Below are 12,666 nucleotides of genomic sequence, written 5' to 3'. Positions count from 1 at the left end.
TTTTTTGGTACAAGTAACCTTCAATAGCATTTCAGGGTCATATCTTTAGTTCGCGTGTATTTCAGTACATGCTAATTTTGTCTTCTGCTCCACATGTTGTTAATTTTACTGCCACTTAATAATGCGTTTTTAAAAATACTAATATTCCCTAAAAGTTATTTGTATATTTGATGTTCTCTGGTGTCTACATTTGAATCGCATAAAAATGGCCTTCCTTATTTGACGCAATTATTTGTTTTCACCTCTTCGTTATCTAGGAGGTATATGTTACTGCTGCTTCGAATATTTCCATATCTGTTTGATGCTCTAGAAGGTTGAGGAGATATGGCCTTCATGTGTGATTGTTTGGGCTGGTTGTTTTCTCGCCTAATGTTTCTTTTTTTCGTGGGGAAAATTCTTGATGGAACATTTTATGCTTCCTGCTTATAGTGCTTGGAACCAGCATCTAATTGATGCGAGCTATATCTGTGTGCACATGAATTTAATATTTTAGGATTTGGTGTATCAATATAATCCTTTCGATTATGACCGACAGTTATATTTTTCCTCTTCCAGGTTGGGATGCCTTCCATTATTGATTTCTACTTTTCTCTTTTGCCTAGATGTTCAAGTATATTTTAAATAATCTGATACAAGAAATCTATGTATTTTCAATAAATTTGGCAGACACGTATGTCAATGAATGAGGCCATAGAGCACTTTCAGAGCATCTTCAGGTTGAAGTTCTATTTCTCTGTTGTGCACTTCCATTTACCTCGAGAAGCATTGCAAGCAGCATTCTATGAACAAGTTATGTGGGTTGGAGGTCCTATCTGTACGCAACAAGAGGTTTTTTGTTCTATTCATTGTTGCCATATGCAGTTCTATGCTAGAAATGCATTCCAGCATGAACCTGAGCAGTGACGTCATAAGGCAAGTAAGCCTATATAAGTTGTAATTCAGCACATGAATTCTGAGTAGGTAATTAGGTGTATTCTTCGAGGTGGATTTAAATCTTGGGAAGCTGCTCATGAAAGCGATTGCTCAGTGTAAATTTTGTTTGCAGGTTTACCCAGAAATAACTACACTGATTAATCGTAAGGCACACTTTTGATCCTAGAACTGGAACTGTATTTACACAATATGATATAACTCACCAGTTTGTTCATAATTGCCTCTAGAAGGACTATTAGCTAATCAGAATTTTCGATACTGTAGTATATGATATGTTCATTGAATTGCATGTTGAATTACCTAATGTTCTTTTTTGTTTTGTACCTGTTGCTAGCCTTTCCATGTGCCTCTCAATATTGGTGCCAGTGTGGGCAACCTTCTTGCACATTTGAAGTTCAGTGTTGTCGATGCCAAATGGATCAGACATGACCTGCACACTTAAAGTTCTGAGTAGTTGATGCCAAATGGATGGACGAAGTAATTACCCAGCATCTGTCTTAGGAGTTGGAGCCCTAAAAATCTATTAACAGAAATTATATGGAAAGAAGAAAAGGTTTGTGCATTTAGGGGTATGTGTTTCTCCTCTTCTCTTCCATTCAGTTTGTTGACTATATGAATGTGGTCCACACGATAAACACCTGAGATATGGATGATGTCCTCATGAAGTACTCCGAGATTGAGAAGGTGTGATTTAAAAGGTGAGTTTTTTTCTCTGTTCTGCTTTGATTGGTGTGGCTAGATTTCTAGAGACATAACTTCAGACTAATTGTTTCATTGCAACTGTAGTAATTTTTCTCTGGAATGATGTAAATATTAGAGTTGATCTATTTTCAATTTCCTAGCATTCAGTTCTTACAGTTCCCTAATTTTTAACCGTGACATCAAACCTAGATTTGTAATGGAAAAATTTACTGTCGGTGTACCGACCAGGTATGGACGAGTCAAGGAGGCACGATCCGCGAGTGAAGGAAATCTTTATGAGCGACACTCGGAATTTCTTTGAACATATCATAAGTGAGTAATTCTACATCTTGGACAATGCTATAGGACACTCACCCCTGTCCTTTATTATTACTTTTTATTTAGAATTTTTTCCATTCTAACAATTCTTCTCTCTGCAGATTCAGAATTCTCCAGGTTTTAGGGACTGTAAATTCCCTATGTTCAGAGGACAATAGTAGGAAAATGATGTAGTTTGGTCACAAAATATGTCATAAAGTGCAAGTTCCTGCATAATGTTAGCAAGATGGTCTACGTGGTACATGTGGCCCATTCTTTTTCGAGAAAACGCAAAGGACCTTTGCGTCTCATTTCATTGAAAAGATAGACTGTCTCATTTCATTGAAAAGATAGACTGTTTACAATCCTCCTAGGAGGCAGCATACATCATACACACTCTGCTACTCAGTGTACATCCCAGGTCGCCGGCAGCGCCACCCTAAGCCCCATAGCACCCGCCTTAGCCCAGAGGGATGCTTCTTCCTTGACTTTGGACATCAGGTCATGCACAGATGGCCGTGCTCCCTCAAAGACACAGTCGTTTCTATGTTTCCAAATCATCCATGGCAGGAGCAACGCTGCTGATCCTAGCCCTTTGCGGAGAGGTTTGGGCGTCGTTTGCTTCGCTTCCACCAGCCAAACGAAGATAGAATCGTCCGTGTCCCGTGGCGTACGGCACGACAAACGCAGCCATGCCAAAGCCTCGAGCCAAACTTGCTTGGCAAAGGGGCATTGGATGACAAGGTGCCGCATGGTCTCGGGTTCCTGATCGCATAATAGGCAGCGGGGGTGGTGCTGCAGGCCTCGGCGCGCCAACCGGTCTGCAGTCCAGCATCGATCTTGGGACGCCAACCAGTGGAAAAACTTGACCCGTGGTGGCGCCCAAGCTTTCCAAATGTGTTTCCACACCGGGCAGAGGGTGGAACCCTGGAACGTGGCGAGGTAGGCGGAGCTGGCAGAGTAGCTGCCGCTGGCCGTCCACTTCCAGAGCAGCTGGTCCGGGGCGTCATGGAGCTGTGTGCCGTCAATGGCCTGCCAGATTAGGAGGTACTGTCCAATCTCATGGAGCCCGAGCGTGCCATGGATGTCCCGTGCCCAGGCGTGGTTCTGCAGGCCGTCCGCCACCGTTCTGAGTTTCCTTCTGCGCTTGGGGATACAAGCATACAACAGCGGCGCGATCTCGCCGATGGACCGTCCATTGAGCCACCTGTCCTCCCAGAACAAGGCCTTGCGTCCGTCCCCGATCTGCATCGTGGTGGATGCGAAGAACAGGGCGCGCTCGTCGGCGGTGAACTGTAGGTCTAGATCATGCCAGGCGCGACGAGGATCGGTGCGACTGAGCCATAGCCAACGCAAGCGTAGGGAGAGGCCCGTGCGCTCCAGGTCATGCACGCCCAGGCCCCCAAGGGAGATCGGTCTCGCCACCCGCTGCCAATTCACGTGGCAATGGCCACCCTTGGCATCAGCCCGCCCAGCCCAAAGGAAACCTCGCTGGATTTTGACTATCAGCTTGATGGTTTTTTTGTCAGGGGCTATCACCAGAAGCTGGTGGATCGGGATGGCGCCTAGGACGGATTTGACCATAGCCAGGCGCCCTGCCTTGTCCATAAGTCCGGCCTTCCAAGTAGGGAGCTTCGCCGCAACCCTGTCGACCACGGGCTGCAATTGCGCAGCAGTGGGTTTCCTCACAGTCAGGGGTATACCAAGGTAAGTGATTGGTAGCTCGACGATCGGGCAGCTCAACTGCTGGACGGCTGCATGCACGTCCTCGGGAGCGCATCGAATCAGCGTCGCGGTGCTTTTGGCGTAATTGACGTGGAGGCCAGAGGCGCGGCCGAACAGGTTCAGCGTTTCCTTGACGGCCACAACCTCTTCAGGTGTGGGATGGCAGAAGAGGATCACGTCATCAGCATATAGTGAGATCGTGGGCATCTCTTTCCGCGGGTGTAGTTGCCGAAGGACGCGAAGCTCAACGGCACGCTTGAATAGCTTCCCCAAGGTGTCAACTGCGAGGACGAAGAGCTGTGGCGAAAGGGGGTCGCCCTGCCTTAGCCCTCTCCTATGCCAGATTGCAGGGCCGGGCGCACCATTGATGAGCACCCGCGTACTCGCGGAGGATAAGAGGATGGCCAGCCATTCGAGGAAGCGATTACCGAAACCATACTGGCGCAGGGCCTCAAAGAGGAACGGCCAGGCGATGGAGTCGAACGCCCGTGCCAGGTCAAGTTTGAGGAGGATGCGCGGCGCGCCCAGCTGGTGTAGGAGCCTTGCGGACTGCCGGACAAGGACAAAGTTGTCGTGGAGGCTGCGGCCGCCGATGAACGCGTTCTGGACCGGGCTGACAATGCCATCAAGTTTCAGCGCGAGGCGTAGGGATAACACTTTGGCAAAAAGCTTGGCCATGAGGTGGATCAGGCTTATCGGCCTGAAATCGCGCAGGGTGGACGCGCCGGCATGCTTTGGTAGCAGGGTGAGGAACGCTTGGTTCAGCTTGGAGAAACCGCGGCCCCGTAGCTCGTACAACTGTTGAAACATGTCGACGACATCATGCTTTACTAGGGGCCAGCATGCGCGCAGGAATTCGGCAGTGAAGCTATCCGGGCCAGGCGCCTTCCTTGCAGGCATGCGCCGTACTGCCTGCCAAATCTCCTCCTCGCTGAATGGTGCATCCAGGTCGAGCAGGTCCTCCTGGCGCGTGATCAGGTCGGCGAAATTGAGCGTGCAGTCGCGCTGCTCCTCTGTGCCCAGCAGCCCGTCGTAGTGGAGGAAGGCGGCTTCCGCGATCTCGGCATGGTCCGTGAGCGTGCGCCCGCCGGCCGAAAGGCTGTGGATCGTGTTCTTCTACTTGCGGTAGGAGCATTGCCGGTGATAGAACGAAGTGTTGGCGTCGCCATCCTTGAGAGAGGCGATGCGAGCTCGCTGCCTTGCCATGGTCCGCTCGAGCGATGCAAGGCCTAGGTACTTTCGCTTGATGTCCTTGCGCAGCCATTCCTCCTGGGCAGATAGCACCCTCCCCTCCTGTGCCTTGTCAAAACTCAGCAGCAGCACGCGCGATAGAGCAAGCTGGTGCCGCACGTTGCCCACGGTGAGCGCGCTCCAGCTCGTCAGTCTTCTCGCCGTGGCCTGCATCCTAAGTAGCAGGCGCAGGAAGGGATCAACCTGGTGAATGGATTGCCAGGCCGACGCCACTGTCTCCTGGAACCCAGGCATACGGACCCAGAAGTCCTCGAAGTGAAAGCGCCGATGCGCAGGGGGCAGGGGCGAGCAGTCCAACAGCAAGGGGCTGTGGTCGGAGACGACAGAGGCGATGCAGCGCAGATGGCAGTGACAGTGCTGCTCTTCCCAGTCCACCGTGCACAAGACGCGATCCAAGCGGACGAGGGTGGGCGGTGACTGCGCGTTAGACCAGGTATAGCGGCGCCCGTTGAGATACACCTCTTTGAGGGCGAGGTCGTTGATGACGCGTCGGAATCGCCCCATCATTCTCCGGTCTAGGTTGCCGTTATTCTTATCCTCGTCTTGGTAGATCAGGTTGAAGTCGCCGCAGATCATCCATGGACCTTCGCAGTCCCTGCGGATGTCGCTTAGCTCCTGAAGGAAGGCGATTTTCTCGGCGTCCTCCTGCGGGCCGTACACCACCGTGATCCACCATGGGCCGGCGCTCGACTGGGTGCGGACCTTGGCGGTGATCGTGTTCATGGTGAACTCAGGGTCGGTGACGCTCACCACCCGGCTCCTCCATGCGAGCAAGATGCCGCCGCGAGTATCGACCGCTGGTAGGTATGTGAAATCATCGAACTCCGAGCCAAGCGTTTCAAGGACAATGGACGAGTAGAGCAATTCCATCTTTGTTTCCTGGAGGCAGATAATCGAGGCATCTGTGGTGGCCAACAGCGAGCGGATGGCGGTGCGGCGCGCACGCGCGTTGAGCCCACGTACATTCCAAATTACAATTTTGAGTCCGTAATCCATAGGAACGGGATCGACGAAGCACAAAACGGGCTAGAAGCCTAAGCAACGATCGGCCGGCTACCCGGCGTCGCGGCAGCGTCCGGGGTCAACAGGTGGGCGGGTAGTTGGCGGTCAACCAGAGCTGCGATCGCGGTGAGGACGACGAGTGGGATTGGTGATGCAAAGACGTCGTCATAGGCTTTCATGGCCTCCGCCGTAATGGCCTGATCCGTGCCGATGATGCCGAGCGTGCGCAGGACCTGTATGTGGGCACGTCGCTCGGCAGTGGGCGGCGCATTGATCGTTTTCGCAGAGGAAGCCGAGCGTCCCCGTCGTGGCGCAAAGTTGGGAGGGTGGCGGCGTGTCTTTTTCCCCGGGGTAGGCAGGGCAGAGCCTAGCTCCTTGGTGGCGGCCGTAAGAAAGTCGCCCAGCGTCCACGTGGCTGGCGGCTGCACAGGCCGCGGTCTTCTCCTCAGCGTGATCGGTGGCGAAGCGAAGCGGCTGGTCGGAGCAGATGTCGCCGGCGCAGGGCTTGCGGTGGGCACGGTGAGGCTTGCCGTGTTTGGCACAGCGCTGGCATTGGCCAAGTCCATGGTCAGCTGGGCCAGGTTTGCCTCCTCCTGGGTCTCCTGGGCCTCCGGGGTCTTGTTGGTGGCCTCATGGGCTTCGTGGGCCGGTCCAGCAACCATCGTGGGAGAAGCTTCCGGAGTCCTGGCAGGCGAGTTGGCGGGAGATGGCGTATTCGCATGGCCTCCGGTGCCACCGTCGTGCGGTGCTGACCGGTCGCAGCAAGCCTCCAAATTGCCTCCACAAGCAGCCAGAGATGAAGCACTGCTTTGCCCCGACAAAGGATCAGCGTTGGGTGCAGAGCCGCTAGCTTCCAATGCTGAATCAGGGACCTCACTTTGCAAAAGCGACCCGGTCGGGGATGCGCGCTGATCCCCAGCCCCGCGCTCATTGGCCATGGCTGCGTTGGGGTCCCCGCTGCCTTCCTGGCCAGCACTTTGCTGCGACGCGACCGGGTCGGTCGTGGCTTGCGCAGCAGGTTGGTCCGGTGTCGTTTGTGCAGCTGTTGCAGCAGCTGCAGCTTTGGCCCTCCAGATCTTGGCAGCTGGTGCACTGCGGCCAGCCTTGGCCCTTCTACTTTTGGCGTGGCGACGAGGATGGCGGGGCCCGTAGCTGTCCGGCCAGGGGTCCACCGCCCTTTCCAGAACTGGTGGCGCCGCCGTGTTGCGGCCGCCGGAGCCCCAACCGGAATCGACGCCGACGCCATCGGCGCGGGCAGTGCGGGGCGCGGTCCAGCCAAAGGAGTCAACGGCCATGCCATCAGCGCGACCCTCGGGTGCGGCTCCGGTGCCCCGCCTCTTCCGGCCTCTACGTCGGGAGCGTCCCTGAGCCCCATCTTGCCGGCCATTGTCGGCGCTGCCACCTGCGCCGTCGCGGCCGCCGGTGTGGGAGGCGTGTGCGGTGCCACTTGTAGCCACCTCGCCGGGGATGATCTCGATGGTGATGGGGTAGGTGAGGGTCCTTAGCGTTGGCGGCGCGGTCGGGATGTGCGACGGCAGAAGCTCGACGATCTCCAGGATGGCGCGGCGGCGAATCGCGGATGGGTTGTCTGAGCGCGCCGTAGCACGGAACACGGCCATGTCGGCGCGGGACCTTGTGTTCGGGTGAAGCCGCTCGATCCAGCAGTCAGAGCCTAGGATGTGCTCTGCCGTGGCTGCATGCCAGGCCTGGGCGGGGATGCCGCGGAGCTCGAGCTCGACGCGTTGATCCAACCTGCCCTGGCCGGCATGGGCGAGCTTGCTCCACGGTCGCAGGAGGAAGGAGAAGCTGGCGGTGTTGACGAGGTGTTCTCCGGCGAGGCGGTCCATGGTTTGCTTGGACGTGAAGAGGATGAGGAAGTCTTCCGGGTGGTGGAGGTGGACTGTGAAATCTCCCGGCGCCAGGTCGAACATGGCGTAGAGGGCCCGTTCCATGTCGCCCGCCTGCACGCTAGGCCTGGTCCCGGTGATGGAAGCCACCATGGCTCGTCGCAGGGTGAGCTCAGCCTCCTCGATCTCGACAGAACGCGAGAGAAGGACCCGCACCGGCGCATGGCTGGGCTGCGGTGGCGTCGGGGCGGGCCGTGCAGCCGCGGGCGCCGGGGCGGGCTGGGGCGCGGGGGCGGGCTGAGGCGCAGGTGTAGGTGCCGGCGGCGAGCGCGGGCGCGACAGGTTGCCGTTGTGCGGTGGCCGCGCGCGGTCGTCGTTGAGGCGGCGGAGCCTTTGCTCGCGCAGGCAGGTCTCCCGGTCGCCGGAGGAGTGGCCTAAGATAAGGCAGGTGCGGCATCTGACCTTGTTGGTGCAGTCACGCACGCGGTGGCCGGGGTCGAGGCATCGGAAGCAAAGCTCGTCACTTCCCGGGGAGGTGCTGCGGCGGCGGGGGCTCGGCGTGTGGCGAGGCGAGGCGCGGCGCTGACGGTTCCTACGGCGGGGGCGCTGAAAGCCATCCGCGTCGACCAGGACGGCGCCTCCAAGTCGGTGAATCTCCGAGCGCGGGCCGATGCGGGCGGAGGCCGGCACCCTTTCCCTCGCCGGCGACCTGCTCGCAGGCGCAGCCCTCTGGCTGGCCGCGGGGGCAGGTGCAGCAGCGGGAGGAGGAGGGGTGGCCGCGACATCGCGGTAGGAGCGCTCGCTCGAGGATTCGCCGGCGGACTTGAGCCAGCGGAGGCCGTCGCTGGCGGCGGACGCGCCGGAGTTGGAGCTGGACGCCATGGGGAGGAGGGGAGGGGGTTATTTGAGGGCTGCCGGCGATAGGACTCGACGGCGGCGAGGCTGGTGGAGGCTGGGTTGGGCTCGTCGGCGGCGGGGCTACAGGCTGGGGGTGGGAGGGCTCAGGCTGCGTCTAGAATCGTGCGGATCCATTCGCCACTCACAAATAGGATTTCAGAGAGGGGTATATATTGAAGAAGTTAGTGGGACTTAATTGTATTTCTCTCATCGATATAGGCATGACCGCTGCAGGTATGATTAGTCCTACGTTACACTTTGTTCTGTTGAGTATTTAGATCAAAACATCCGATTGATGTGCATTCTCTAATTTATCTCTGCATTATTTGTATATGCACAGATACATTTGTCTGCATGGTCAGAAAGGGCAGGCCTCAATTTAACAATTTTCCTGAGCTAAAGCCAAACTAGGGGACATCTAAGGGGAAGAAAAAGATGCACCTGATGGAGATGGTCACCTGGTAGCAGCATGCCGGCAACGTTGGAAGCCCTCATCATCGACGTCTCCTGCCTAGAATGTCACCTTGACACCGGTGTCGCCAGCGAACCAGTGCTGCCATCGTCATCACGCTATGTGGATCCATGGAGGGAGTTGCTGCAGCCTGCAGGAAGATCACGCAGCAGGGTGAGAGACCACACTCTTGCATGAAGGCCGAAGCTGGCTCGACGCTGACTCCACACCGGTGCTCTGCTAGCAACGTGAACCACCTCAACCAGCAGTAAAAGAACTGACACATACCAGCGTTGAGACCATCATATGGGGAGTCACCACCGGTGAAAAGCGGCAACGCCATCACTCTTGGACGGTACGGCTTTCGATTCACCAGGTGCAGAGCAGGAGCACAGTGCAACGGTGGTGATCGTTGATTTGGTTGGGTTAGAGGGCGAGAAAGCACTCGGCAACATAGATTTCTAGAGGAGATGGTGAAGAATCGGCAAGATGCTGACCATCGAGGGAGTGAAGAAAAGGGGGATCGAAGAAAGAAGATGGGCGTCAAAGGCATGGATGAGAGAGAGATAAGCATCAGCGTGTGCAGGTGCACGTGTGATCAGTTATCTGACATGGACCCAACAATGTATTTGTTTAATACATACAATGCCACAAGTCTTAGATGTGTGCATCCTTATGCGAAGAAAAACAATAGTCCATGTACTACGGGACAAGAATTGACTGAAAACGTAGCCACACATTTATCTTACCTATTTGCTATATTTGTTAATTGTTGCTAGGAATATTGTAAGGTTTATTGCCATCAGTAGCCTCCTCACACATGCATACTTTATTCTTATTTTTGTAATTGGCAGCTAAACCAAGCTTAGAGTCCTAGATTTTTCTCACAGCTTGCAGACCACACCGACAGTGTTGCACAGCGATGTTTTTTAGTCTACCGACGCAAGATTCATTGCAGATATGAACATGATTAAGATAATAATGAGACTGAGCGAGGCTGCGAGCCAGCAATCGATGTTAGTATCCATCTGCCAGCTTCTGTTTGTTTTGGTGACACACTTTCTTATCATTTCATAACCAAGGGCCAAATGATGTGTCCAGAAATTTTCAAGAGGTACATTTTCTTGCAAAGTAGCAATATTTGTTCAAAATCGATCGATGTCAGTTTCCATCTGCCAAGTTTTGTTTGTTCTATCTTATCATTTCATAACCAAGGACTATAATATCGCGGCATAACCCAGAGAAGAGGGCCCGTCTGGTTTAGTCTGACAAACGCTTTTTAAATATGCCATATTCATAATCATTAGGTAAACATACAAAATAAACTACTGAAATTAATACACAACTTTTTTTTTGATACAGCCCAAAATTAATACACAACTTGTTTTTTGAGATGAAATTAATACACAACTAAATGCCAAAATTAATACACTGAAATGGTAACTTCACGGGCGCGGCGTGCGCCGCGCCTAACTTCCTAGTATTTCTTCAAACGAGTTGGTTCCATTCTCCTTTCTAACCAAACACTAAAATTGCTTCTAGACATGGAACGGTTTTATTCCATTCCACCTCATTCTAAAACCAAACACATCCTAAGAGTCTGGTGAGCACGGTCGTGAGCTACTTCCTGTTTATATGGTAGATTGATACTTCAGAAGATACCATCAAGATTTTGTACTCAGCTATGTGCCTTCTAATCTTCCAAGGAATATGTTGAAGAGTTGCTGTTTCCGAGACTGCTACAAATGCTAAAGTACTGTTGTCCGTTAGAAAGGTGTGTGGTATTGTAAATCAAGCGTTGAAGCTACTTTTACTGTAACAAGGAGAGCTTCAGATTCTGCCTGTAAAACAGAATCAGGCCGGGGATGGAAGCCTGTAGCATGATTTCAGCGGTTGTTTCCTGTTTCCGAATCTCACAATAAACTTCAATTTCAGTAGATGTCGCTGCATGCAATCCAGATGCTTTCCTTGTTTTGTGAGCCGCATCCGAGAAAACCATTGAACCTGTGATGTGTAATAACAACTTGATAGTATTCCCTTTAGTAGGTAATTGATTGTCCACTTGTATTTGTCTTTCTCGAGTAGATAAATCTTTGATATTTTCATGTTTCTTGATTATATTTTCCTGCTAAACATCAATCATCTCCAGACTATTGTTTAGAGCATTAGCCATCAATTGAATTTTGGTAGGATGTTCCTCCTTTCTATTATGGTTTAGCGGATTTGGATTAGAGGTGACAATTGTTGGCTTGAGTACTATATTGGATTACCGATATGAACTAAATGTTCGGGCACAACCACCACAATGCTTGTGTGAAAATTAGATAAATTTCGAGAATAGTTTCAATCAATAGATGCATCGGAGAAACAAACACAAACACACGCACAAGTGACACCACGATTTACGTGAAAAACTTCCTCAACTTAAGGAGGGAAAAACCACAACTATGGACCAACCGGTCCACGCAAGCTTAATTATGAGCAACCTGGGTAGAGAGTCTTCTCTAAAACATCTAGAAATTACAGCAACAACAACCACAAGAGGCAAGATACAACAAAGCAGAGATATCACAAATTTTGTTATCTTCGCAATCAGCAAATTGCTCTTAAATCGCATATCCAATCAGCACCAAACTTGGAATACATGCAGACATATGAGTTTTCAACATACTAACCAAAAATCATCTCAATCATACACCGTTTGCCTGCCCAAACTGTTCGTCTCCTAAAACTACTCTGTGTTGAAACTGCAACAGTCCGAACTGACTTCACCGCTCTCAAATCTGATTATCCTCTGACCCAAATACTAAACCAGCTATCCAGATCGAAGTACTTAAAGTAAGGAACAAGCTCACCTAGTTTGGAGCCGATCCAAGAACGTTTGAGCCTCCAAACACCAGCTTGAAGACAGACCGGTCAGATCTCAGACATCTAGATAGAGATCACATCTCCTTGTTCCTCTCTTATCACTTGGTTGTGGCGTTCTAGTGTGTTCTCTCACCAACTCACAGTAGCAGCCATGTTTTGGCTTGCTCTTGCTCTCTAAGTTACAACATCCAAGGTGGCTATGGTTTTCTTCTTATCTACCTCTCAAGGAGGCAGCACAACCGTTGGATGTGAACCTCGATCATCGGTTGATATGTGTTTGACTTTCTGGGCTGATGTTGGCCTGCCAACACACCTACATGTGGAGGGACATGGTGAACACTTTTTTTTTTGCTAGGCAAATTTTATTGGATTAATCTCTTAAGGAATTTTCGATAATCTGTATTAAACGAATAAACCATATTCGTCGCTCCTGTCCTCCTGGTCCTGCATGAGGGAAGTATCCACATATCGTCTCCCCCACTGGTTGCATCCATAAAACCACCTCGCATGCTTCCATGACCCATGCAGCGCCGCTGCCGTGCCCACTCAGCAGCCATCTCGTTGTCACCAAACATGTGACGAAATCATGAGCATGTGGGGAAGTGACGAGGCAACGACGATGATTTAGAGTAGCATCCGCTGTGGGCATCGGCCAGGCGTAGCCGATGCTGCTACGCATCCATGGGCAGCCGC

At 52.4% G+C, this 12,666-nt stretch overlaps 1 long non-coding RNA gene across 1 annotated transcript; it reads left to right on the top strand.

The window, feature by feature from the left end:
* The first annotated feature begins 749 nt into the window (after positions 1-749).
* Positions 750-2,203, top strand: LOC124669353. The gene is made up of 3 exons (XR_006992149.1): positions 750-1,631; positions 1,864-1,947; positions 2,055-2,203. It is a non-coding gene; the product is annotated as an uncharacterized LOC124669353 (long non-coding RNA).
* The last annotated feature ends 10,463 nt before the right edge of the window (positions 2,204-12,666 follow it).

The sequence above is a fragment of the Lolium rigidum genome, chromosome 7, assembly GCF_022539505.1.
Source record: "Lolium rigidum isolate FL_2022 chromosome 7, APGP_CSIRO_Lrig_0.1, whole genome shotgun sequence".
In the NCBI taxonomy this organism is placed as follows: Eukaryota; Viridiplantae; Streptophyta; class Magnoliopsida; order Poales; family Poaceae; genus Lolium; species Lolium rigidum.
This window is presented reverse-complemented; position numbering and strand designations above follow the sequence as displayed.